The sequence below is a fragment of the Dermacentor albipictus genome, chromosome 6 (genome assembly GCF_038994185.2).
Source record: "Dermacentor albipictus isolate Rhodes 1998 colony chromosome 6, USDA_Dalb.pri_finalv2, whole genome shotgun sequence".
Lineage (NCBI taxonomy): Eukaryota > Metazoa > Arthropoda > Arachnida > Ixodida > Ixodidae > Dermacentor > Dermacentor albipictus.
The window spans coordinates 29,189,461-29,216,121 of NC_091826.1; the positions used below are offsets into that span (position 1 = coordinate 29,189,461).

Below are 26,661 nucleotides of genomic sequence, written 5' to 3' on the forward strand. Positions count from 1 at the left end.
CGCACGCGTTTAGAGGTGAGTATTTCGTGAGAGCGAACAGTGTTAAAGTGACGTGAGAGAGAATAGTTAAATTGGAAAAGTACGCTTCCGGCATTCTGTTAGGCCAGTTAAACCTCAGGAGTGGGCCTTGGTGAGACAGAACCGAAACAGACAGTATATAAGCGCTCGACTACGCCAACTCCGAAATTATACCACAGGGTCATCCCGTGACGTCACGAATTTCGGCAACGTCTGCCTGCTCGCGGATGGCAACTTCTTATCAATAAATAAACCACTTCGCATTCGAACATGCTATAAAGTCATCCTATAAAACTTACGTAACCTTTCTGACTCAATAATGGCCGAAATGCGTGAGAATGTAGGGAAACTTGAGGACGTCGTACTGGTGTCTTTAGAGCGTAGTCATGTTACGGAATACAAAATGCGGGGATCGGCCGTCCTTCTCTACGACAATAATCGACACTGTTGATTATTAATAAACACAAATAGAACTCTGAGTGACTCAAATACGCCACCTTAAACTGACGTTTTGTTCTGATTTAGAGTCCGTCAAAGAGCTAGCTGGTATCTGGAAACGACGGCAATGGGAAACCGGCATCTCTGTTGGCAGGCAGCGTTCAGCTGAGGCCAGCGCCTCTTCCAGAATTAGGCATTCACGTGCTAGTGAGCACTTCCGTCGCTCCTCGACCAAGCACGCGGACCGCTCAAGCCAGTGGGTCCCTGGACTAGGGGCTCCACCCACTCGCTTTCTGCATATTTTTTTTTAAATAAACGTTTTGATATATGTCGGTATTCGGCGTTAATTGGGAACTATAAACCAATTTATAGAACCCCATTCCGTTGCACGCTGTTATTCTTGTCTTGCGCTGTTTGTCGTCATGCCGTGAAAGCAAGCGAGCTCGGGTGCGTTCGCCGCACCTTCGCACGCGACGTTCCATGCATACGAATATGTTATCTGGAGAACTCCCCTGGTACACACAAAGGGTGTTCTTTTTTTGGCTGCACCATATTTTTTAAGATATACTGTAGAAGGATCGCCATTTTGGGCGAGTTGGTACTGGTTGGACATGTTGAAGGGGCAACGCAAGACGACGAAGACAGAAGGCAGGAACACACAGGACAGCAGCGCTATCCTGTGCATGCGTTGCTGCCTTCTGTCTTGCGCTGCCCCTTCAGCATGTTTAAATATTGCGTGTGGCAGACGGCACATTTATAACCCTTGAGCTAAATTACTCGACGAGGGGGCCTTTACTTCGGCACGTAGTCAAGATGCTTAATTGTATAATTATCGAATTTTCACCAGTCAAGTATTCACTAATTATTTTACGGCCCACATTGCAATCTACGGATCGCATGGCTGGTCACGTTGCAAGGCATATCGACTTAGAACGAATTCTAGGGATGGCACTGGCTTCGAGATATACGTTGTCAAACATGCGGTAAAAAAATGTACCATTGTTCCACTTACTCTTTTAAAAAAGAAGCTGTTTCACGCATTGAAGCACGAAAGTAACTGGAACGCCAAAGCGTGTCCCCATGCACGTTGAAAATAATATATCGAAACTGGCCTAATTCTGAGCGTTCTTTCCAAGTGGACATGTCACCTTGCGGGCTTGCCGGTTACAGTTCATAAATCGGAATATGAGCCGTAAAGCAATTCCTTAAAAAGTTATCTAGTGTCATTTTGTTAATTAATAAAAAGCACTTAGATTTCCCGTAGAAGTCACGGCCGCCTTGCCGAGTAATGCAGCTCAAAGGCTAGAATTGCGCTCTCTACCACAGGCAATTAAAAAAAAAATTGCGCAGCTAAAAAATAAGCACCTGCTATAGACTGCTACAAAAATCACTAGGGGGAACTGCGGCGCTGCGATCGCTCTGCTACCACGGGAACGATGGCTAGTACATGGCTTTGTCGAATCTTCGTGCTCACGGCTTCAGACCTTCCTGTGGCCTTCATTTATCTTTACATGCTTCCAAGCCATCACAATTTCTCAAGCACGTTACGACAATGGGAATCTGCGCACATGCGTATCCACTGCGAATCGTTGCGCTTATGACGCAATGAGTTGTTTAGAACGTTAAATTTGCGTCGTAGCCAAACCGCCTGAAGCCTCCGAGATGCGAGACCGTCGAGGCCTCCGACATCGGACAGATCTCGGAGGCCCCGCTTTGTACTGATACAAGACAAAAGGTTCACATAAATAAGGTGTCACGAATTGATGAACCCTGGGTGGACAAGGAAAGCCTAAGGCCGCAGTTACTCCGGTATGCGTAATTTATTTGGACTAAATTGGACGTGTTGGTTGCTATAGGTGGTGCCCAAAAACCTGACGTCTATATGACGTGTTTCCTGCTCCCAAAATCGCTTCCTCCCCATTCAACCAGCAAAAGCATAGCCTTTAAGATTCGCGTGTTATATCAAGAGGGCACCACCCTACGGGGAGTGGATTTAGACACCACCTATTGCCTCACACGTAAAACGTTTCAGCAATAAAGCACATTTTAGCATGAGTTCACTGGAAAGAAACTCTTAGGCGACCTGCGATGTCTCGACCCTGTCTCCCACAGAAATCGTGCCGTCGTGAAGAAGCACCATACTTTCGCCCAACATTTCTCAAAGGCAAGATTCAGTTGTCAATAGTGGCTTGTGTCTCTGCAAAGACCAACAACACTATCGGTCTGTTTCTAGGTGTTTTTGCTACGGCCTAATTATTGTGCCTGTACACAATACTTTATCTGACCAGCCACGCAAACAAGCACTTGTGCTTACGTAGGGACTTCATTACAGAAGTACTCTGTTGCGAACCAGTTTGTTCTCACAGAACAAGTACGTATTGCGCAAACACTTAAGAAAGATAGGACAGTGCGCAGTACCGTTTTTTCTTTTCACCCCTCCTCACCTATTTGGCGCAGGCCGTTAGTTGATCTTTCTTACCTCGTACATGGCCTCCGAGACTGCGCTACGCTCGAGCCGATTTTGGAGGCCACAGTTTGTATCACTGTGAAAAAAAAAAATACATTTCATTTACAACCACAGACAGCCGAGTGAACAGCAGCAGCATCAAACAGCATCAGTATACGTTACTACATTCGGTGGTCCCACAGTTATGAAACTGTCAGGGGGAGCACCTAATACTATATATACACTGACATTGACAATGAAGCCAATCAATGTATAATTGACACACCAGCTAGTATTAAGAATCATTTCCACGTGTAATCAGCTACCATGACGCGAACTGCCTGTGAATATGTGGCATATCTATCAATTCGAATTCAACTCTAAGATTGGGGTGTTTAACGTCGCAAAAGGCTATGAGCGACGTCCTAGTGGCGGGCTCCGGATTTTGACCAGCTGAGGTTCTTCCACATAAGCAAAGGACGTTCTTGCATTCTGCTTTCTATTGGAATGCGACCACAACGGCCAGGAATCCAAACCTCGACCTATTTCTTTAGCAGCAGATCGCCGTAGCCAGCGAGACACCTCGGCATTTCGCTTGTCACCTGGTAACACTAGCCGGTCGCTGTGACTCGAGGCGATTATAGGACGCCTCTTGCGCTTAATTACAGCAAAAGTACTGTTATAATGAAATGTAGACATCAGTCACGATTTTCACTTCGTACTTAGTTCAAGTAAAGAAAGACGAAATCGTGGGCTAGTTTGATTTCGTTTGCTTTCGTACAACGTGTACAGCGAGCTATATCAACACCACCTACACAGCAGAAGGCCTTTTGACTCCGATCCTTGACGTCATGCTAGTGGCCCGACTGCAGTAGAATCTAATTGACATGCTCCCGACTAGGCTACAGTGATTTTGACGTCACCGCTTTCGTCACGCCAGCCTTGGCAATGGAAATTCTGGGCCAGCAGCATGACGTAGTGAACAGGCCTCGTGCTATCTAGATGGTGTCGGCTATATAAGCGCGCGAGACAATGGGGAAAAGCCAAATGACGCAGCACTTCGTCTTCCCTGCTGTCTGCGTTGATGCATCGTTTGAGCTGCGCTGCACGGGCGATACTCAGCCGAAGCGACACGAGGTTATTTCCTAGGTGGAACATTTCGCGCAGCAGCAGTAGCCCCGTGACATAACTATGGCGACGTCCGGATAGCCCTTCGTGTGCAGCTGCTCTCACAAACACTCGCGAACGCGCAAACAGACACCGCACGCTCTAGAAAACACAACAGACAAACAGTCAGACACACCGGATGATCTGTTTCGCCGACCGGCGGTCAACGTGCGAAACGCAGCACGTGTCGTTCTTTTTTTTTTTTTTCTCTACCGCCATTCTGTTCTGTCCTCCGCACGCGCTCATTTTTACGCGCGCGCGCACGCACGCACATGCACACACACGCACGCGAACACCGTCGCCCGCGGCGGGGATTCCCCCCCCCCCATTTCTGAGTTCTTTTGTGTCTCCTCCTCTCCTTTCTTCCCCGCCAGACTTCTTTGCTTCTTTGCCCTCTCCCAGCTGGTGGTGGTCCACCCCCTCTCCCCTGCACAAACCAGCCCTGCGAAGACCTACCTACCCACCTCACGGCCGTTCGTTTCACGGCTGCTCGACGAACATCTGTTCGCGCCCGGAAACTTCCGGCAGCCGGGCGACTAAAACCGGCGGGATGTCGAGGGTGTAGGAGGGGGAGGGCATATCAAAACCCCAACGAGGGGATAGGCCCCGAAATCGGGGCGAGAGCCGGGGGAGGGGGAGGAGGATAATGCAGAGAGGACGCGAACAGTGAGCGCGCGCTATGCTATACGTAGTATGAAGGGCAACTTCGAAAAAAAAAAAAGAGGAAGAAGAAAAGAGAAGAATCGTCAACCGTTGCTGCGCCATGAGGTAAAGAACGTGTATGCCATTCTTGTGTATCGGGTCTCAAGCAAGGTTTGGCGCGGTGTCGCTCGCATCCTTAGGTGTGAGTGTGTGTGTGTGTGTGTTTGCATAGCTAAGGTCGTGATGTGCGCAACACCACAGCCCCGCGTTTACACCGAACGCTAGCAAGCGCGGATGTTTGCACACGGCACAAAAGCCCGCGCGAAGTAACGAACTTATTCGAGAATTCATGAACGAGAGTTAGGGCAACCGAGGCGGGGCTCCGCTGTTTGTTACAGTAACAAATCCACAACAGTGCGTAATCCAACAGGCAATGAAGCCCAGCTGAGCATCCGGATAATTAACTGCGTTTTCTTTCATTCGAAATGTAGAACGGGAAGTTGAGCGCGGACCACCCTGCTCGGTGCTCGGTGCGGTGCCAACTGCTCCAAATAGCTTATGCACGGCTTGCACTGACGTCATCCCAGGCGCCATGCTTGCGATCCAGCACGATTAAAAGCTGCGTCCATGACGTCACGCGCAAGCTATCTTGTAGATGGCTTGCACTGACGTCATCCCAGGCGCCATGCTTGCGACCCAGCACGATTAAAAGCTGCGTCCATGACATCACGTGCAAGCTATCTTGTAGATAACTTGCACGTGACCTCACGGACGCAGCTCCTCACCGTGTTGGGTCGCAAACATGGCGCCGAGGATGACGTCAGTGCAAGCCATCTACAAGATAGTTTGCACGTGACGTCATGGACGCAGCTTTCGATCGTGCTGGGTCGCAAGCATGGCGCCTGGGATGACGTCAGTGCAAGCCATGCATAAGCTCTTTAGAGCAATTGGCGCAGCAGTCCCGCCCCTGTATTCGACATGAATGAGAATTACGTAAACCGTAGGGGACAGATTTTTTGTTAGTAGCAAACGTATGAAGCCAACGGAACGAACAAAGCCAAGGAATACACGTGGCGAAATTATCCGTGTTTAGATTAAATGTAGAAATGATACGTAAGTAGGAAATATGAAAGATGGACGAAAAGACAGCCTCGGCGCCGGTGAAATTCGAACCCGCAACCTTGGCACGACGCGTGCCGGCAAATTTCACTCTAAATGAACTTGCTGTTCGTTGGGCTACTTGGTGACACACTTCAGCTAACTAAAAAAACGCAAATAGACGCGCTCGCACGCTCACACACACGCACACACGTATCTAGGTGTGTCAGTGTGTGTGCATGTGTGGGCAACCAAGAGGGCAAGAGTGCCTATTTGCGCTCTTTTGATTATCTAAGGATTTGAGTCGGCTTCTGCTTCTATGGGTCGTTACGTTTTCTCTCTCTCTCTCTCTCTATCGCTTTTGCGCGGGAAAAGTTATCAAACGCTCGCTAGTTTAATTGAGTCATTGGCTTCTTTACGATGCGAAGACAAACAACTAACTTAGTCTCGAGTATACGGCTGCCCCAGAAGACGCTAGTGCGGGAACCTGACGGTAGTGTCGCCATCAGTCTAGCTTCTTTTATTTTTGCGCCTTTTTTTGGCTTGCCAGGCCTTTTACAAGCAGTAGAGCCGCTGTTTTGTTTATATTTTTCTATTACGGATGTGTAATACAGTGATCGCATTTAACGTATAGACTTTTAGTTGGCTTCCCTTTATTGATATTGAATAACGCGGAAAATTGGGAGGAGGACAAGGGAATTGAACGTAGGTGGATGGGAAGGCGCAGGTTTCTTTCGATTGGGTGCACCTGCAGTTCTTGAAAAGCAATAGAAAAAATAAAAACATTACAGCCTTTTTTTTTTTTGCACTACTGCACCTTGGGGCACGCCCAGCGCCTAACCTGATAATCAGGCATGTTGCTTTTTATCGACCGAACAGCGATCGTGCTTTCTCGCGCGTGGTAACACCCACTTCCTCACTGCGCCTCACCCATTAGTGATGGTGCCGCCGGTGACGAAAGAACGCCCAATGTGACAAACCGACGTGCTGTCGAGTTTCTATCTGTCGTTGACCAGAAATCTACGGTCGTCGCGTTTTTCTTATTATCTTTTCATCCTTATATGGAGTGGGCGAAAACTCCTTCCTCCAAACGGAAAAAATTTCATGTGTTCTCTTTTTTCTCTCCTTCTGCAGTTATTTTTTTTTTTTTTTTGCTCGTTGCCTTGTCTACTGTTACAGTACATGAGTTTTGCTCAATGTTTTGACGAGGCTAAGCACTGCGCGCATGTGTACAGTCGGCGTAAAGAATTTACGGACCACGGGACTCGGAAAAGACCTTATTTCCGATGCCTGCAGGGGGCTGGCGCAGTCCAATAGGCGTATTTTAAGCTTGTACTGCTACATGCGGACTAGTGCTGTACAATTTCACGTCCTGTGTGGTCAGTAACCTCTCCCAAATTTAACGTTTTCCCAGATTTTGTCGTCCGTAAACATTTGACGCCGATTGTGCGTGCTAGAATACACGGGCAGAAACCTCGGAAACATGGCCCAACTACGCAAGACGCAGGAAGACGCAGCATAGACAGTAAGTGCTGAACTAACAAGTGAAGTTCGAAACTTCACTCATTAGTCCGGGCGACCGTCCTTTGTATGCTTTCTGTCCCTGCTTTGTATGCCCTGTTTGGCTAAGTCTTGCCCTAGTCCACAGTACTGACCTTCCTCAGAACGCATTCTTCCTGCAGGCGTAAAAAAATTCAGACCGAGCTACCCGCTGTACTCGAAGTCCAGGGTTCATAGCCAGCCGCGTTCCAATAACAGTAAAGAAGAGCACGTGTATCTAGATTTCGACGGGCACTACATGACAAAAAAAAAAAAATCTTACATGTGACGAAACAGAAGCTAGCATTTCGGGTAAACGTCTACTGGCGAAAGGGATTATGTAGAGGTCAGGTAGAGATTTTTCCCACGGCTGATAAGAGGGTAGAAGGATTTTCGCAAACACTAATCTCGAGTACCTATTTGAGGGCCGTGCTTACGGCACCAGGTGCTAATGTCTCTTTGGAGAGGCTATCTCGACAAGTAGACGCCCGCTATTCAGTTTATGAGCACAAAGCGATAGCGAAGCTAAAGGCATGGGAAAGTGGCAGTAAGCCGAAAGGTTATGCGGCTTAAACTGTCCTCTGTATTTACAGCTTAACGAGGGGGTCAACTAATGCTTTTTGCCTTTAGAGCAACCGCGTTAGCTGAAGTTTACTTCGAAACACGAGCAACAATCTAATGTGTGCTGGTGGCACACACTCGATCAATCTGAAAAGCCGGGCAGCCCTGTGTGTACAGGACGTGTCTCGTTAAGGAAAGTCCAACGTTAAAGAAAGAAGTCAGTGATGCATCGCGTGAATGGATGGTGTACTGTTGGATTCAGCCCTTAAAGCACAATGGTATACGATATTTATTATTACCATTATTACCATTAAGTAAGTCCACTAGTAACGATACCTACTCGCCAACATCACCAAAACGCACTAACCCCCTATTTTGCCCGAACCAATCTATTTATATACTATTTATTCCCACGCACCATTGATGACTGGAATGACTTGCCTTTATAAAACTTGTATCACGATTGTTTACCTTTTCTATCATCATTATTGTCGTATTGTTTCCGCATTTTGTTGTATTGACGTTGTTTTACTTCTTGCGACCTAATATCGTATTGTCCACCCTACATGGACTTCGTGTCCGTAGCATGTAATAAATAAATAAATAAATAAATAAAAATTATCTCTGTTGTTACTCTGAAATGAAAGAATGCAATGGGACCTTCTTTGCAAGGTTGCGTATATATGAGAAGATAAAGAGCTTAAAGCAAGAAGCATGAGCAAAATTTTAACGAGCTATTGAATTAAGGACTGTAGTAATGTAAGCAATGAATATATAAAAGCATATGTACGGCATGATGAACGCCTTAGGGCTATATAAAGGCTTGTGTGTACGCCTCGCCCTAGCCGCTTGGCATTCAGGAAGTAACACGCAACATAGCTAATGTTTTTTTTTTGTGTGTGTGTGTGCTAAGTGAGACATCCGTTTCCATCATAATGCTCTAAAAGCAGTGGATTAATATATTAGAGGGTAAATGAGGTTGACCATTGCCCCACAAAGAATTCGCGACGACAAATTAGCTTAGCAGAGGACCAGTTGAAGACAGGAAGACGAATTATATGTGGGCGAACGCGCATACTGAGCTCTTCATCTCCAGGTGAACTTAGCTCTCAGGCCTGTGGCGCACGCAAGACAGCAGCTCCGGACTTCATCATCATCGTCATCATCATCAGCCTGGTTGATGATAATGATGATGATGATGGCTGACTTCAATCTGGCATTATTAGAGCGAAGTTTTCGGTGCGCGCGATTCTCCGCCATCGAAAACCAGATGCGGGACAAGAAAAAAGAAGAAAGGGATACGAGTTGAAACAGGCGGCATCGTTGTTCCAAATCCCCGAAACCAGTAGCCGCCAGTCAACCCCCCCCCCCCCCTCCCTCCTCCGCGGATTATGTCCCATGCACGCATCCCTCAACGTGAATGAGAACCTAGAACGAAAAAAAAAAAATAGTCGCCTTATCAAAAGCTGCTGCCTCCAGGCGTACGCGCGCGTACGTTAGACGCATTGTAAACGATGACAGGAGGCGGCCGTAAGGGCTTGGTTTTAAAAACCGGGGCTCGAACATAGCGCACGGCCAGGAGACCTCCTCGGAGGGGGGAGGGAGTCCGAGCCCAACCAACGGCGCCGCGCGCGCGTCGATTCAAAAGCGACGAGAGCTCGTCGCCTTTTCTTTCTTTCTTTACTCTTTTTCAATGTTCCTCCACAAGCAGCTCTCCCTGTGTAGTTTGCCAGGAACCGAAAGCCAGCCGAATAAAAAAAAAAGACAATAATACTGCATAAAGAGAACGGAACTTTTGAAAGTGTCGGGACAGAGAAATGATGTAGGGACGAAGGCCGGTTCGAAAGAATGTTGGTCGGCGAGAAACGGGGTTGGCGTAACAAGTTTGCGCTGAATAAAAACGAATGCGTCGTAAAGAAGCACGGAGAATAGAGTCAAAGAGAGAGAGAGATGGGAGGGGGGGTTACACGAACGAAACAAGCAAGGTGGGGAGGGAAAAGTTGAGGGGAGGAGTACGTCGCTTCTATAAACGGCTTTTTCGCAGCTGCTGTCCCTGCAGGCTGCATGGCGAGGTCGAGGGGGCGAGTGGATAAGGGGGGGGAGGGGGGGGAGGGGGAGAAAAAAAAAGCCACGCACGCGTGAGCACGAACTTTGTGTATCGCCGTGGATGGCAGATTTGCGTGCACTAATCCTGGTGCCTCCTCCCCCAACCCCACCTTTTCTTTGTTTATGTTGCGTAGTGGTCCGGAGACAACTTTTCATCCGCACGCGTCGCTTTGTAGCTCTCCTTCTTGGACAGTCCGGTTTGTCGGCGTGCGTCCATGTTTTAACGAAGGACGTATAAGTGTCAACTGCTGAGGTTCTGGCTGGATCGAACCGAGGACTGTCGTATAGATGCGCAATACAGCTCGAACTGCAATGGCTTGAAATTAAAGCGTCGAAACTTTGCAGAACGATGAAATGGCGGAGGTCGAGCTGTCGGTTGGCATATGATACGGTCGAACAGGAGTGAAGAAGCGTTCGCTGAAGTTACCGAACGTTCTCGAAGTGTTTAAAAACAAACATTTCAAATTTTTCATCCGTGTTCAGTAACAACTGCTATATGGGAAAGGCTTTCAGCACCTCCAGATTTTTCTTCATCTTTTGAAACCAACAGTGCGAACAAAAAGACGTGGATATAATGTGCAACGACACTAAACTATGTAGCGCGCAAGCTGGCAGTACCGAAAAAAAAGAAAGATTAAGAAAACCGGACGCGCTCGCAAGACGTATGAAGACTGAGCTATAGCGCGGTTTATGTCACCGCTATTTGGACCCACTCAGTCTAGGCTGCGGTAATGCTGGAGCCGCTGAGCCTCGCGCCTTCCACCGCACTTCACCCCCTCCCCCGCCTAATACAGGCACTCTATTTCTTTCTAATATGATATGCTTGCATGATTTCCATGGCAAAAGCATTGTCACTCCTGCCTAGAATCCGAATACCAGAAAGAAATGGCTCACAGGCAAGCACAGGACCTGATGCAAATGAAATGAGGCTTCATTAGCTACAGATCGCCCGTGTTCCCGGGACCGATGGGCACGTCGAGCTCTTTGTCGACGCGAGCTCAACGCAGGGCATACGTGTTGTGGAGAAAACGCCGCCTCTTACTGCACGCTCCAATGCCTCACTTCGGTGGAGGTTTGCTTGCATGCAGTGGAAGTTCGCGAGCGCCGAATAGTGACGTCAACGTTTCGCTGCGCAACGTCACTTCGAGCGGACTCATGGTGTGAACAGAGCGTCTTCTCAGGCCGTAGTAGGAACTACGCGGTGCAGTGTTCGGTTACCCATGTAAATATTACAAAATATCAATCAGAGTCATTTAGCTGACCTGGTAGGAAGAAAACTAACGACATTTATGAGCACGGAAGGCGCTAGCTGGGCTGGCGACTAAGCATCCCAGTGCCAGGCGCTGAACGGAAATAGTGACACTACTTCACAAAATGAGAATATTGTGGGACACAAGAACAACGACAGAATGTATGCTTGATGGCTGCGAAACACATCGTGTTCGCTCTTAGCACTTCTGACTCCCTTCTGGGTGGAGGTGGAAAACAAAAACACTCGTATACCGAGGTCTTAGCGTGTGTTATTGAACTCTCTCAAGTGATGGAAAACTCAATTTTGAAATGAATGAATTGAAAACAAGCCATCTACTACGGCGTCTCTCATAACGCCTATTTGTTCAAATTTGCATAACGTCCAGGCTGTTACGGCTGCTTATACGTCAGGTTGCTTACACGTCGCCCGAGAATATCAAATGCAAGCTGGTACCTTTATCACGATTGAGGACGCCGCTACTCCGAACTAGATCACAGTGTCTAATCAGCACCTTGACATGTCGTGGTTCTCTGCGTGGAATGACATATATGGTCTTACGGTGAATAAGTTAAGATTACGTAGAGAAAGTACCAGTATATAGAGAAAGCAGGAATGATCGCACAAGGTAATGGTTGTTTAAATGTCAGCATCTCGTTTCGGCCGAAGAAGAATCAGCTAGAGTAGGGACTACGCGACATGGTTAAAAGGAGAGGCAATCATTAAGATATTCAGTGGGGACTCTGTCAAAAGAAAATAATAGAAAGCCAGCCCCAGTGAGTTCCTTATGCACCTCAACTGCGGTCCGTTCGACCTGGCCCAATCAAACACCCTGAATGATCAGCCAGATTGGTAGCCGGCCCCCGCCATCGCCAGCTGAGCACATCGGAACCGGCACAACCTTTCCAAGTTGAACCCAGCTGGTCTGGACCAATAATGCACCGATCCAACGGCCACACACCGCGCCCTCACGCCATACCACTCCCAGCAGCATCGATCCATTATGACGACGCAGGCGAGGAGTGTAGAGGAGGAACTCCTGACGTCACACCTAGCCCTCCTTCCCTCCAAACCCAGGCTCCATACGTGTGCCTCTCTCTCTCTCATGTTCCGAGGTACTTTTCTTTCACGTCTGGGTTCACGTCGTTCCCTCTCACACATCACTGAGGCTCGCCCGCTGCGCAGGCGCACGGAAAGGCGAGTGCGAGTGAGAGAGGGTGATAAATAAAAGAGCGAGAGCGATAGAGAGAGCGGAGCACGGAAAGAGTTGAGGCACTACGCTGGCGAGGGAGAGGGGCAACCGGGAAGGGGTGTGATGAGAGGGAAAGCGGAGAGCGAAAACGCAGCGTTGGCAACAATGGGCCGCCTCAGTGGGAAAGCGAGGGGGATAGGGGTGGGAAATAGGGAGCCTCAGCTCCAGCGCCAGACGACCGCGGCGCGCGGAGCAGACAACGCCAGTCGCCATGGCGCCATGGCGGTGAGTTCGTCGACGTCTTCGTCGCCTGTGCCTTCGTCAGCGTAACCGGTGCTTTTCGAGCGTCGTTCGTCGTAGCCCGTCTGGCACTGACTTCCTCGCCGACGACGCCCTCACTCCGCCCACCCACACCACCCCCACCGCTGTACGCTCGGTTGTATACTCCTCGCCCTCTCCTGTCGAGTCCTGGCTTCTGCCTAGCTTACCCTCTCCCACCATGTACCATGACAGACTGGTACAGTGCCCGGGCCCCAAACGAACGCTTGCGTTTCCCTAACGGTTTCAACCCTTCTTTCTCTTCGACGTCAGTGGCGGCATGACTCCGATCCACCCCCAAACCCTCCCCAGTTCAACGAGACCTGGATTTCCTCTTGTTCAGCCTCCTCTCCCATCGTACCGTGACAAAAGTGGCTGTGCATCCGGACCTGCACTCGCGCTAGCGTTTCCCTAACGGTTTTCTTTGCGACGTCATCGATGGCCTTCCTTTATTTGTGTCTTTTGCGCCCTCTTTTGCGACGCCCCTCCTTGCTCTTGCATCGTCCTTTCGCTCGTTACGACGAAGGTGTGTAATCGTAATCTGACATTTGGCTTTGCTTGTTCCAGGGAACCGTCCGTGATTTGTATTAGTCGTTATTGCTCTCCGATAAGCGCGCGTACACGTTCTGGATCTCACTCTTTGCGCATGTTGCTCAACCGTTATGTACCTCGGGTCCTGACGTAGCGATGTGGTTTCCGAGATTGGGTTCATCGGCTACTTCTTTGGTGTACACAGTCCCTAGTTTGCAGAACCGTGTCATACGCAATCGACGAGAGGCTTACGTATCAGCGCACCAAACCGCGTCGGATCCTGGCGGGGTGGATTCGAAAGACGGCCGTCGGCATGGATTTGACGAAGACCCCAGGGATCGTACAGAGAGCGTTGACCCCCGACTGGTCCGGCTTCATCGTGGTAAGTCACCGCTACCGCACGTGCCGTAGTCGTAAGGGGAACGTAGAGGTTAAATGCACTTGCTTGTAACGGAACTTGTCTTGTTTGTCTGTAGACTAAACTTATACATCCTTGCTGAAGACGTAGACATAAGTGTTAGTGCATGAACTGGCTGCGTTGGAATGGTCGGTAGTTCGACTTAGATGACGAGATATGTTTTTGCTTCTTGTGGCATCCTTCTTTTTTTTTATCGCATTCGGTGAACCACATATGCGAGAATCATTCGAATCAGTTGCGAGAAACGACAAAAATTACAGCCGGTGTTGCTTGACCTGCAATTGCTTTTGATGACACAATTGATTAGTTCGTTGCTGGAGTTAAGACGGGATTGAACACTGTTATCTGAACTGTGAAGTGCGGAGTAGCGCGGCATTTGCTGGTCGCTAATTAGCGAGGGGGCAATTACAGTGATTTGACTGCTTCCGCAAGGCATTTTGGGTTGCTTAGGTCAAACTGTTAAGACAGAACAGCGGTGCCTTGATGACGAGTAACCGAAATTTTTCAGTGAGCTAGTATGAATCCAAACGCTAAGGGCAACAATCACCGGCTTAAACCGATGATTTCGTACACGTAGTAGGAGTACGCCAACCAACCTCCAGTTTAATTGACTATACCAAGCGGAGAGGGCACACGTCGAATGAGAACCTATACTAACTCCTGTGTGGCTGTTGTTAAGAGTCGCCAAAACGATGAATTCAAACACTGCTACTAAGGGTGCGACAAACAATTGCACATATACTCTGCAGATAAAACGACCTGGTCGGAAAAAACTGGCTTAAGATGGGCGCACATAAGGAAAAGACAAATTCAGTGAAGCGTTCAGTGAAGATATGTTTGCATGCACGACACCTATACACTCGTTAGGGCACCTAAGCTCTCAAGGTTCGTCATTCTTACTAGCATTTCGAATGGCTAACATTCTCACAATATTGTGGTTGGAAAAAGTGAATACAATTTCGCGCGGCATATATCGGAATGAAATTGGATATACAAATTTTCGTACATCATTCGCATCCCGTGTGGAAAGCACCAAAACGGGTATTTCTTCTCGTTGTGTCAATGTTCGTACGATTCTGCATGGCGCAACGTGACGATAGAAATCTCGTGCTTGCATTTCTGTAATGCTTTTGCGCTTCGACCGAGCACAGTGGACGGGATTCGAATTCAAACTACTCGCCAGAAGCAACCCCACCTTTACGAAAGTCGTTTGTAGACATTCTACCGCATTCTTGTTGAAGCCCAATGGCGTTCAATGAACTTTCTGTTGAAAAGCTATTGAATTTCAACGGAGAATACTGTAAGTGGCATGTTTGAGTCTGATCTCGTCGGGTGTGCAACAGACAGGAAAGGTGACCGATCACGCGTAGCCGCGGTATTCTCGAATATATTCGAGCTCAAGCGGATGCACTACAACCGCGATGGCATTCAGATCATTTCCGGACACGTGGGTGCCACGAGTCACCTCAAACAACTGATGGCGCGAGCACTTTCTGCACGTGAACACTAAGCTGTTCAAATGACATGTTCACGACATCCGTAGCAACTTCCAAGTCCTGCAGTTTCCTTAGCGACTGTTTTCAGGCCAGGCGTTTGATATCAGGTCTGTGGTCGCTCTAAACCTCGAAGACACTTCCAACCACGGCCTTAGCTAGCTTTTTTTCTTTTTTACGGTCCCGTGTGATATGTTCGCGAGAACGTGTCCAAGTGTTTTTAATGATTTTTCACCCGTAGCAAGTTGCACGGACCAATCAGGGTACGTAATATTTCTCAAACTAGTTTCTTTAGCGGTCCGTATAGGTTTTCCCTGCTCCTTTTTGTCGAAAGTTTCTTCAGAAAGTCTAAAGCTTGCACATGTTCGGTGGGAAGGCCTGTTTCTTTCCTTTTTTTATAATCCCAGTGTAATGCATGTCCGAATATTTGTGTGGTTCAGAATATATTCGCCTTGCAAGTATCCACGGAAATCAAGGATTAAAATTAAATCTCTTCGCATTAGAAGATTAAATTGATAAGGTGATTTCTACAGTACTCGGTTGCGGGTGTAAGACAGAAACTCTCGCCGTCTTCCAAACGGCAACCCTGTTCAATGATATCGTCATTGACTGCAAAATTTAGTCTTTAACTACAGGTAAACTTTGTGTTCATTCGAATGCAGGGCTAGCAAGCGTTGGAATACGCTGGTGGTTCTTGTTCAATAAGCACGTCGGACGTCATCACAACTAGAAAGTTTTCAAGGTGTACAAGTTAGAGTGGATATTGCCATTCCTTCAAAAGCCTAATATTTCAGATTGCTGCTTCAGGCGGCAGCCATACGGGAGTATGGTGTAAGTGTAGAGGATATGCAACTGGCCGCGTAGTCCTGGTGTCGCCTGCTACTAATACGCATAGTTATGAAGATAGCTCAATCGCCTGTCTTTGCCTCAAGTGCCTCAAGCGATAAGAATCGTAACGTAGCCTTTGTGGCAGGCTGCGTTCTGCATTAACTCGGGTTGAGCGGTCCGCCATTCGCATGCATTATCGTCAAAGACAGTGAGCTAGGCGTGAACAGAGGGCCCATGCTCGAATCAGAATTCAATACTACATATATGTTGTTTGTCATTGCTTTGTTTTCTTCAACGGAATTAGAAAGATAACGTGCGGCGGGGTAACTCGAGCAACTACCCACACGTGGAGGAGTTTACGCAGCGCAGCGCGCACCACCTTAAATAGTTAAGAAGATTCTCGAGGAACCTATAGCCTGTACTATCAGCATAATCTGAAGCGCTGCCTATTCCGAAACTACTCCAATTGGTGTAGTCCGTCTCCAGGTTCAGCTGCATTTGTAACAGCGGCTTGATGCAGACTCAAAAGGACGTGCGCTTTGGGACTGCTGAACGCTTTAAAAGAAACGGCTACACAGAGAGCGATTACACGTTGCACTTACATGTAATTGCGCGTAACGGGCATTGTGATCAGTTATTTCACGTTCGCGCCTCAATTTACGCTGATGGCAGTACACGTCGGAACGCCTCAACGTCATCCGTATGCCTTCAAGGACAACGTCCGCCCTGACACGTGGCCCATCTTCTCGAAAGTTCAAAGCGCTTGTGCGCGCGCAACTCTAACGGCTGCAGTGAGGTGGTTCTTAGACAACGAAAACGAAAGAAAAAAAAAACCCGAAAAGGTAATAACGCGGTCCGGCCGGGTACGCATGCATGCAACAAGTTGCAGATGCCACGGCGGGGCCAATGTCTCTTTCGGGAGCGGATGTCCGCGCAGATGGGAGACCGGCCGAAGACGTACAGGCACGCCGGTAACACTAGGGAGGAGGAACACACACACACACAAAAAAAAGAAAAGAAAGAAAAGGCGTCGGATGGCGCGAGCCACTTTTGTAACGCGCGTGCGCGCGCTCAAGCTTGCGCCGGAGCGCACACACACAGGCGCGTTCGCGCGCGTACGGCAGATGTTTGCAGTGCATTGAAGCGCGCGCTTTCCTCCTCCCTCTCCTTCCCTCCCGCGGCAGCGGTGGCCGGTGTGTGCAGGCAGGCCTCCGAGTCGAGCCCGCTGACCCCGGCTATTCGCTCGCTGGCGCGAGCCGCAGATTGGCGTGGAACTGGCGCGCGAGCCCGCTGGAGATGAAGGACGGGGCGGGTATACGGAGGGAGTGCGGTTGCCGAAAAAAAAAGATAATAACGCGTAGATCGCGAGCAGCATTAAAGTATACGCGCGAGAGTTTGAACATCTGCGCGGAGAAAGCCTGTTGCGCCGCATCGCCAACTGTTTTCGCTTGCTTCTTGGCGTACGGCTGTTCTTCATTGTTCGAGAAGAGAAAAAAAAAAAGAAAAGCCGGATGATATGCCCCCCCGACGATGGAAGGAAGATTGTGTGCTTGTGAATGTCTAGCGAGAGAGCAGGGATGAGGGGGAGGGGGGGAGGTTTCATATTTTATGTTATTTCTTACATGTAGCTATACCTTTTTTATTATTATTCAGGGAATGCTTGATGCTTCAGGCTTCTGGTGAGGGGTCTGGAGAGGGTAGGTCTGCTGACTCTGCTAAAGGACGGGGGAGAGAGGGAGGAAGTGGGGTCCGCGATTACAAAGGCGTCGCAAGATGGCATGGCCGTACTTCGGCTGTCACTCGCACCCGGCGGTGACTGTAACGGCGAGAGGTGAGTCGCGGACGCATAGAAAGAACTGGAGGTGCGCGAGGAGAACAGAAGAGGGGGAGGGAAACAGCGTAGCAGAGTGTGTGCCTGTCCCTGCGTACGTTCAGGGGGGGGGAGGGGGGGGCAGGGCTCGTTCCAGTCTGCGCGTGGTTCATAGCGAGCACGCGCCAGAGTTCGATAAATAAGGCGGATGGCGAGGACAGGATGAGGCACTGCGGCAGTGTAAGAAGCGCGGGCACCGGACGAATTAGAGGTTGACGAGAGGGAAAGCGCGGGAAGCCACTGGGCGAGAAATTGCAGCACCCCCCCGCAGAAGAACATCGTAGTCCAGACGGACACTGGCCACTGACTAAAACTTTTTAATTAAGCGAACATGACACATCCATCCAATCGTAGCAATTGCTACAAAGGAAACCCATACCGAGTCCTGGGAAGAAAAGCTTACCAGTAGAAGAAAAGATTTTCTGGACAAGTCCTGAATCGGGACTCGAACCCGGGACCACCGCCTTTCCTGAGGCAGCCGCTGTACCATCTGCGCCAAACAGGCGTCTAGTAGATGGCAGGGCGAAGTCGAATTCGTCAACAGCTCGAAGCAAAGCGAAGAGTTTGACGTAATAGTTCTGCGAAAACCCACGAGGTGGAGAGAAGTAGTTGAAGGAAAATAAGACATCCACCTAATCGTAGCAGTTACTACAGTAACTACAAAGGAAACTCATCCCTGTTCCTCGAAAGAAAAGCCTCGCAGTTGAAGAAAGATTAGTTCTATTCCTGGACTCGAACCCGGGACCACCGCCTTTCTTCCTCACCTTTGATTCTTTGTTTCTTTAGTGCCCTAGCGGTGCGATATGCACTAGAATAAAAAAATTACGTTTGAGATGAAGTGGAAATTCAGTCATACGTGGCTGTTAAACCGAAGCATCCGCACAAAGTTGCCAGCGCGCCTGTTGTGTTGTTAGCTTCTTTACAACATCGGCGTTCGCTCATGCAGTGCACCACTGACAAGCAGTTGCTGGCGAAATATTGGCTCAGTGCTCACTTTCGTGAGAGCCGAGTAGCGGATCAATCAATCAATCAATCAATCAATCAATCAATCAATCAATCAATCAATCAATCAATCAATCAATCAATCGGAGTCTCTTTTTTGTTACTGTGGGCATGAGATATCAAATTTATTGCACGCTGCACGAGAAGGGAATGCTATGTGTACACACGTTCTATACTAGTTGATCTTCGCAGCTGATGTTCGCCGCGGCGCATTTCATGCCATCCACGTAATCCCCGTGTTTTCCTACGAAAAATCTGTGGCTGTCTCAACGCTCTAGGTACCATCATCATTATCATCATCATAATCATAATCACCATCATCATCATCATGCGCAGTCGCCAGTTGCCCTTTGATGTGTCTTCTGACTACGTGTTATGCCCGCCGATTTCCTCATTTCACTACACCACCTGGTTTACTGCCATCCTCCACTGCACTTCCCTTCGCGTGGCATTCACGCTGTTACTCCAATAGCTCACCGGTTATCTGCTCCGCGCACTGTCTCTCCAAGAGTGTTGGTACTTATACAGCATTGAACAGCTTTTCGTAATCTACGAAGGTCGCGCAGGGAGGTTTTTTATCTTCTACGGACTTCCCAATGACCTGTTTGAGGACCTGAGTGTGATCAAACGTTCGTCTTTTATTAAAGTCATCCTGTGCTTTGGGATAATCAAAGTCAAGTGTAGTCCTATTCTATTCAAAAGTATACTAGTGAACATTCTGTGCAGTAATGAAAGGAGCCTAATAATTTGACGCCTCTCTTATTATGAATTAATCCGATATTTGCATTCGTATAAGTCTCTCGTCACGAGGCATTGCGAATATAGCGTCGCAATGATTTCGAGCACAATATACCAGCCATCTTTTAGGATATATTCTCCTGGACATATTTTTCCAAGCGCTTCTAATTTTATCCTTAGTTACACACGGAATTTCTGCTTCCATTTTGTCACTGTTTTATCGTGGGGATTTGACTGCTTGGGACGCTATCCAGTTGAGTGTCAAATTCTTCTGCTGCCCTGACTATGTTGTCGAAATTACTGATTAAGTTATCCCACTTAGATTTCACAGCGTAGATCTTGCCACTCTCACCTCCAATCTGCCTCATTATTCAATTAATGCTTACGCCATTTCTGCCAGATTCCACTTTCAGATTCCGTTTCAGATTCAGATTACATCCGCCTGGCAGGTTCCATTTCTGCCAGGCGGATGTGACGTCATACCGAGGATCACGTGCGGCACACGTGCTGGGAGCTGCCCAATAGTGTTTTATTTTTAAATCTGCATAAAGAAAGACACCTTGAAAGTATTACTCAGAGTGTACTATGTGTGTGGAGTCGTGAACAGGGATGTCTGTTAGGGCAATTATAGACGTTGTGTCAAGTTTAGGCCGAGTCCTGGCTTTGCGCCACTTCGGGCGAGCTGCAATGGCAGCGCTTATTCAGGTTGCGGTGTGGCAAACGCGTTGACTAATTCAACGCAATTAACGCAATACTTGCTTTAAATGAAAACGAGTTATTGCTTATCGCATAGCTACTATGTGCCACGGATTGTCGAGTTTGCTGGTTTAAAGCTTTGGAATTCGTTCCTGGCTGATATCAAACGTCTTTCCTTTTTTTTTCGTTTTCAAGTGTTTTATTTATAGATTTATCAGATGAAGGTAATGCGTTATCATATATTACTTCTCTTGTATTTGTATTTTTTTTGCTTAACTTATTCGTTTACTTATTTTGCTATACACGATATTATTACTGTAGTTGCCTTGTGCTTTTAATAGGCACACGTTTAATGCATTCGTTAACAAGAGCTCACACTGCAGTATTATTCTCTGGGAACTCTTTCTATGTACTACTACTCCACAATGCAGATATGTATAAACGACAAGCGAAGCACTGCTACTACTAAAGAAAACATGGACTGACGCGAATTTTGTCCAACGCATTCTTTCGCACTTTGCTCGCTAAAATTTGCTACTGAGTCTGCTCTCCATAGATGCCCTGTCGCTACAAATAAAAATTGTTTGCGCGACTTAAATGCCGAGTTGGCGTGTATGCATAAATTTCCCGTGGTGTGGCTTCCTCTTACTACAACAGAAAAGTTCGTGTTTGAGGCATTTCAAAAAGTGATCGGTGGTTTACAAAAGAAAATGCACAGGGAGGGCATGGTATGAACAGAAGCGTCACAGTTATTTCATATCATTCATTGGTACTCTTTCAGCCCTGTGCTGAGCTATCGCAGGGTTGAATGGAAACAGTTGAAACAATACGCACTACACTCACGATGGAGCTGATTTATTGCTCAATCCCAGTTACAACAGAATGGATAAATAACTTACACGTGAAAGTGACAGCAGAGAAAAGGTGGCGTTCGTGGCGGAGGGATGGATAATATCAAACCGCTAACGTTTTTTACAAAGATATGCATACGTACGAAAAGATAAGATCATTGGATTTTACTACGCTTTTCATAAAGGTATACGCACAATTAAATACTGATTAGGCCATATAGTTGTAGGCTAGTGGGGGGGGGGGGGGGGGCTAAAATTATCATACATAACTTGATACAAATAAAAAAATCGTGATTTTCTTTTTACAGATTACGTGACCACAAAAAAAGTAATATATGAGAACTTGGAAAGCATACTTGTGGAACTCATAAATAATGTGGCTAAATCAGGAGAGTTTATCACAACCCATGGCAATGCATTCCAAGATATCAGTATCCTATCTAAAGGAAGGCATTGCAAAAAAAAAGAAAGATTATGGCCACTTCCTTAGCTAACAAAGTTAAATTGGAGCATCATTCAATGTTCTTGATTCATCATTCGATGCAGGTGCTTGTGTTAATGCTGAATGGGTTGAAGTTCTGTGATGGTACACTATGCGAACCACACGCATTATTCAGAGGCACGTTTGCGTTATAAGTAAATGACTACGTTGGCGTCATGTATGTGATGACGTTGCTTACGCTGAAGAAATACACCGCAAGAATTAAGCTTAATTCTTTATTTCTTGTTCGAAGTGAATGGTTATCGCTGCTTCACTTTCTACTACATCGATACCCGCGAAAGTCTTAATCACATTTTCAATAACGAGAATCTTCTGTTGTCGTGGTACAAATTGCAAGCAGGGGTGTATGTACGTAAAAGTGCAAAACGTGAAGCTGGGCGTTTAACACGTAAACAACTTTTGCAGGGACACGATCTACTGAATTTTCAATCAAAGCATTGGTATATGTCCTTCAGGGTGGGCTAATAGAGTACACGAAAAAAAAAATGTATTCTTTTCATGACCCGCCGTGGTTGCTCAGTAGCTATGGTGCTGGGCTGCTGAGCACGAGGTCGCGGGATCGAATCCCGGCCACGGCGGTCGCACTTAAATGGGGGCGGAATGCGAAAACACCCGTGTGCTTAGATTTAGGTGCAAGTTAAAGAACCCCAGGGGGTAGAAATTTCCGGAGTCCTCCACTACGGCGTGCCTCATAATCAGAAAGTGGTTTTGGCACGTAAAACCTCATCATTAATTCTTTTCATGGAAAAATTGCGCTCCAGTAACACGATACTGAAAGCTTTCTGGGGTCATAAGCAATATTCCCGCCTTCTTTCAGCGGTTAACATAGTGGAACAAAATAAAGAAACAAAAACATTTCCACAAAGTGCTATGACATTACCGCAGCAAAAGATGGTACGCGCGGTATGTGCATGTGAAAAACACTTGACTGCACTAGAGACTAGATATCGAGGCTCGTACAGCTATGAAAAAAAGTTCGCAATAGAGGAGAAAAGTTCCTTAAAATACCAAGATAAGTTTTACACTGCAATCAGAAGTACGCTTTATCAGCATACGAGAGACGCGATCGGCGTAGGATAAAAGTATTACGTAGACGAAATTCACAACGCGACGTCATGAAGATGGAGCGCCCCTGCAATCGCATTCATTCCAGAGAAAAAGTTAAATAAAAAAAACACGGTGTACGACTAATTTTACCGGCTTAAATTTTCTTGGAAAACAAGATGAATGAATGTGGCCGAGCTTATAAAAGTTACGTTCAAAATATTATTCCCCAAATCGGAGAACAGCGAAGAACAGACGTGCCATGACCAGGTGTCGGCACTTCTTGTCTGTACTATAGCCCCTGGAAGCCACCAGCTAATTCTGTGCATTAAACATTTTGAAGAAGTTGTGAGCTTTACCAAAATATCATCAGGTTTATACATTAAAAAAAACGTTATTGCTTGGAAATTTACAAAAAGGTAAAGCCTGGCAATTTAACCAAGAAGAATGTCCGAGGAACAGGCACAAGAATGAAACATAATCCCTGTAATTTACACATTTCCCGCGAGATAAGCAGAACAATCACACTGCGCCTGATTTCCTTCTGGTAATATTATTGAGAAACCACTCGTCAAATACCCCGAAATAACGAAGCTCGCGTGCTCTGAAGTAGTGGGCGTGTTTTCGATTGAAATCACAAAGTCCGAAGACCTGCCGAGGCTGAGCTCGAGGCTAAGTTTCGCGTAACACTCACAACGAGCGAGTACGAATCTGGCGCGGTTCTCAGGTCGTTTCAACCGTGGCCTCCTCGTTTTCTTCGCAGCCCTGGAGGCCGGTGTCGACGACCCCGGATCTATAATGGATGGGTAGATGAACGTTATGGGCTTCCCTTTCGAAGCGGGGTGGTCGTCGATGCCACCAAGCTCGCTATGTTTACCTCTTTCCTGCGCTTAATATTAGGCCTTAATGCCCACGGTTTGGGTTAACGAGGCCGTGGACCCTGAAGAATGGGGGATGAAACAGGGTAAACTGCTTCTGACAGGCTGTCCAAGCTGTCTGAGTTTGATGAGGTTTGTTGCATAAAAAAAATGAGGAAAATAGCAAGTTAATGTCCGTCCGGACTGCGGCAAGCAGCTTTTTTATTTAGTGCATAAATTATAAAAGAAACATTTCTGAAAATTGTAAAAATAATGAAAGCAAAAAGAAACTGAAGTATTTAGTTTGCAGTAATGTACGTAGAGATAAAAATGATATCGCAATTGCCTAATGTCCTCCTATACATACTTATAAAGCGGATAAAAGCGATTTACTATGCACCACACCATAATTTACTACAGAATGTTTGTTTTAAGTGGAACTTCTGTAACACCCTCATAAAGATCGTAAAACTATATGTAAGCTGTAAACTCGTACTATACATTTGTCCGCTTTAGATGTCCTAATAGATACAATATACAAAACTGCTATATCTGTGTTTTGGTACCGAGTTCAGGAGTTCTAAACTCTGTGCCTCAGCTTCTTCCTTAAATTGCCGAAAATCGGCAACTTCCAAAAGAAGTTTGAAGGAAGCGAATCGAAATTAAGTTTGCTACTGTCGGTAGAATTTAGCTTTCTCTCTTAAATTCAACAAATTTGATTCAAACCGCACTAGAGGTTAATATAATATTTGGGGTTTTACGTGCCAAAACCACTTTCTGATTATGAGGCACGCCGTAGTGGAGGACTCCGGAAATTTTGACCACCTGGGGTTCTTTAACGTGCACCTAAATCTAAGCACACGGGTGTTTTCGCATTTCGCCCCCATCGAAATGCGGCCGCTGTGGCCGGGATTCGATCCCGCGACCTCGTGCTCAGCAGACCAACACCATAGCCACTGAGCAACCACGGCGGGTTCGCACTAGAGGTTAATAAGAATATGTGTGCGTTTAGCATGTATTTCAATAAGTAATTCCTTAAAATTATTCCACTGACGATTACCAATATGCAGGCGAGCTCGTAAAGTTAACCGCCCAAACAACGTGTACCTCGAATTAGCAGGCGTATTCTTATACAACCTTTATCGTCGCTCAACATCTTTATGCATTATTAGTTCAAGTATGTCCCCAAGGTATGCTCCTAGACAAAAATGCATTGACTGTGTTCAAGAATTCTGCTACCGACTTTTGTTCTGTTATCTGCTGTTTCTCATAGCCTACAAAAAAGAAAAGTTAGTACGAGGTTACATGCTCTTATTTTGCCGAGCCCAACAGCGTTTAGAGAACGACGAACACGCAAGACGTGTGAACACATTACGTAAGCAAATATCACATTACTTTGCTAATCTAGATGCAAGGAGGTTTTAAGAATAAGCCAGTTTCCGTAGCAGAACTGCCCAAGACAGAGAGAGAGAGAAAATAACATTTTAATGAGTGAAAAGGAAAGGGGTGTTGGCAGCGGGGGGGTGGGTCCCTATTCCGAGACTCCACTAGGTGGCGTTTGTCTCGTCCCCGCGCGACAGAAAAACGGAGACGTACAAATGCGAAGTTCACAATAGGGGGTCAGAAAATTTGGTTGTGGGAGTTCATCGTGGTTTTGTTTTTTTTTTAAAACCTAAGTAGGTCATTAGGCAGTATAATAGTAAGAGCTTGGTGGCGCAATCCACCACCCTGTTCCAAAGGGGACGCTCATAACATCCATCCATCCATCCGTCCATCCATCCATCCATCCATCCATCCATCCATCCATCCATCCATCCATCCATCCATCCATCCATCCATCCATCCATCCATCCATCCATCCATCCATCCATCCATTTATCCATCCATCCATCCATCCATCCATCCATCCATCCATCCATCCATCCATCCATCCATCCATCCATCCGCGCATGCGCAGTGTGTCAGCATTTGCTTCCGTCGCGAACCGTACGTGTAGCGCCTCCGAGCTCCCTAGCGATTACGCGTGTAATACGTTTGGGTGCACTTTGCAAAGTGTCAAGGGGTTCGCGTCGACCATCGCCTCCACCAGCATTAAGACACGGATATAGAAGCAGTTCAACGACAGCGCACGCTTTAGTACAGGAGTAAACGAGTTTACTGTGGCATTGCAACAGACACGCAGCGTATTCGCCACGTCACCCGGCCTCGCAAACGCAAGCTTTGTTCCATGCAGCGACGCGGGCGCAATATTCTGGCACGTTTCCATTTTGCATGCGCTTTTGCAGCACGGCTTCAAGATACCTCCGGTCTAGAGTCTTACAAGCAGAGAACACCTAAGCACATCAGCCTGTTATGAAAAAGAAAAGAAAAGCGTGTACTCAAGTTATCTAGACCTAGGGGGCGCCCTTTTATAAATTTTTCGAATAAAAGAAACGCTTATCGGGCTTCGAGCGCCGGCAATTTGTATTTACTTATGCATTATATACGGAAAGCTTTATTTGTACATTTTGAATTACCTGTAGACAAAAAAATGTTGAAAATCTGCGGACCTCAGTCTTGCCGGACAACTGCGGCTCGACAGTATATGTCTTTCTTGCCCGCTCAGTTTCTGTGACGAAAGCCTGAAGCCATGCCAGGGTCCCTGTTCGCAAGCACCAAAAACGGTCGAATACAAACGCGTCTTCGGCTACAGCAAAGCAAAAATGGCGCTCGATGGGGAGGGGCCTTGACAGCAGGGGGGGGGGGGGAGGTGCCTTGACTGCAGGGTCTATGACTGCTTTGTCGAGTCTGAGTTCATTCCGCATTCCACAACAGCAAACTACACAAAAACAGGAAAGAAAGAAAGAAAAGGGGAAATCAAACCAAGAGAGATAAAACTTTATTGTGTCCTTGATGGGGTTAAGGGGTGGCGGGGGTCGGGAGACTAACCAAGCAGCATGCTGCTATATCGTACTGTACCGATCCCGTGCGGTACTCGGTAACACGATTAGGTGAGCTTGTCGCTGTCATGCTTAACTGGATGGACAAAACTGCTTCCGCCGCCTACACGGCTTTAAG

The 26,661-nt window shown here is 47.2% G+C and overlaps 1 long non-coding RNA gene across 1 annotated transcript in view; it reads right to left on the reverse strand.

Annotated features, from left to right (window-relative positions):
- LOC135905103 (uncharacterized) overlaps positions 1–26,661 on the reverse strand; it is a 156,237-nt gene that overhangs the window by 94,277 nt on the left and 35,299 nt on the right. Inside the window, exon 2 of the long non-coding RNA XR_010565318.1 lies at positions 2,936–2,999. This is a non-coding gene — a long non-coding RNA (uncharacterized lncRNA). The remainder of the gene's footprint in view (positions 1–2,935; positions 3,000–26,661) is intronic.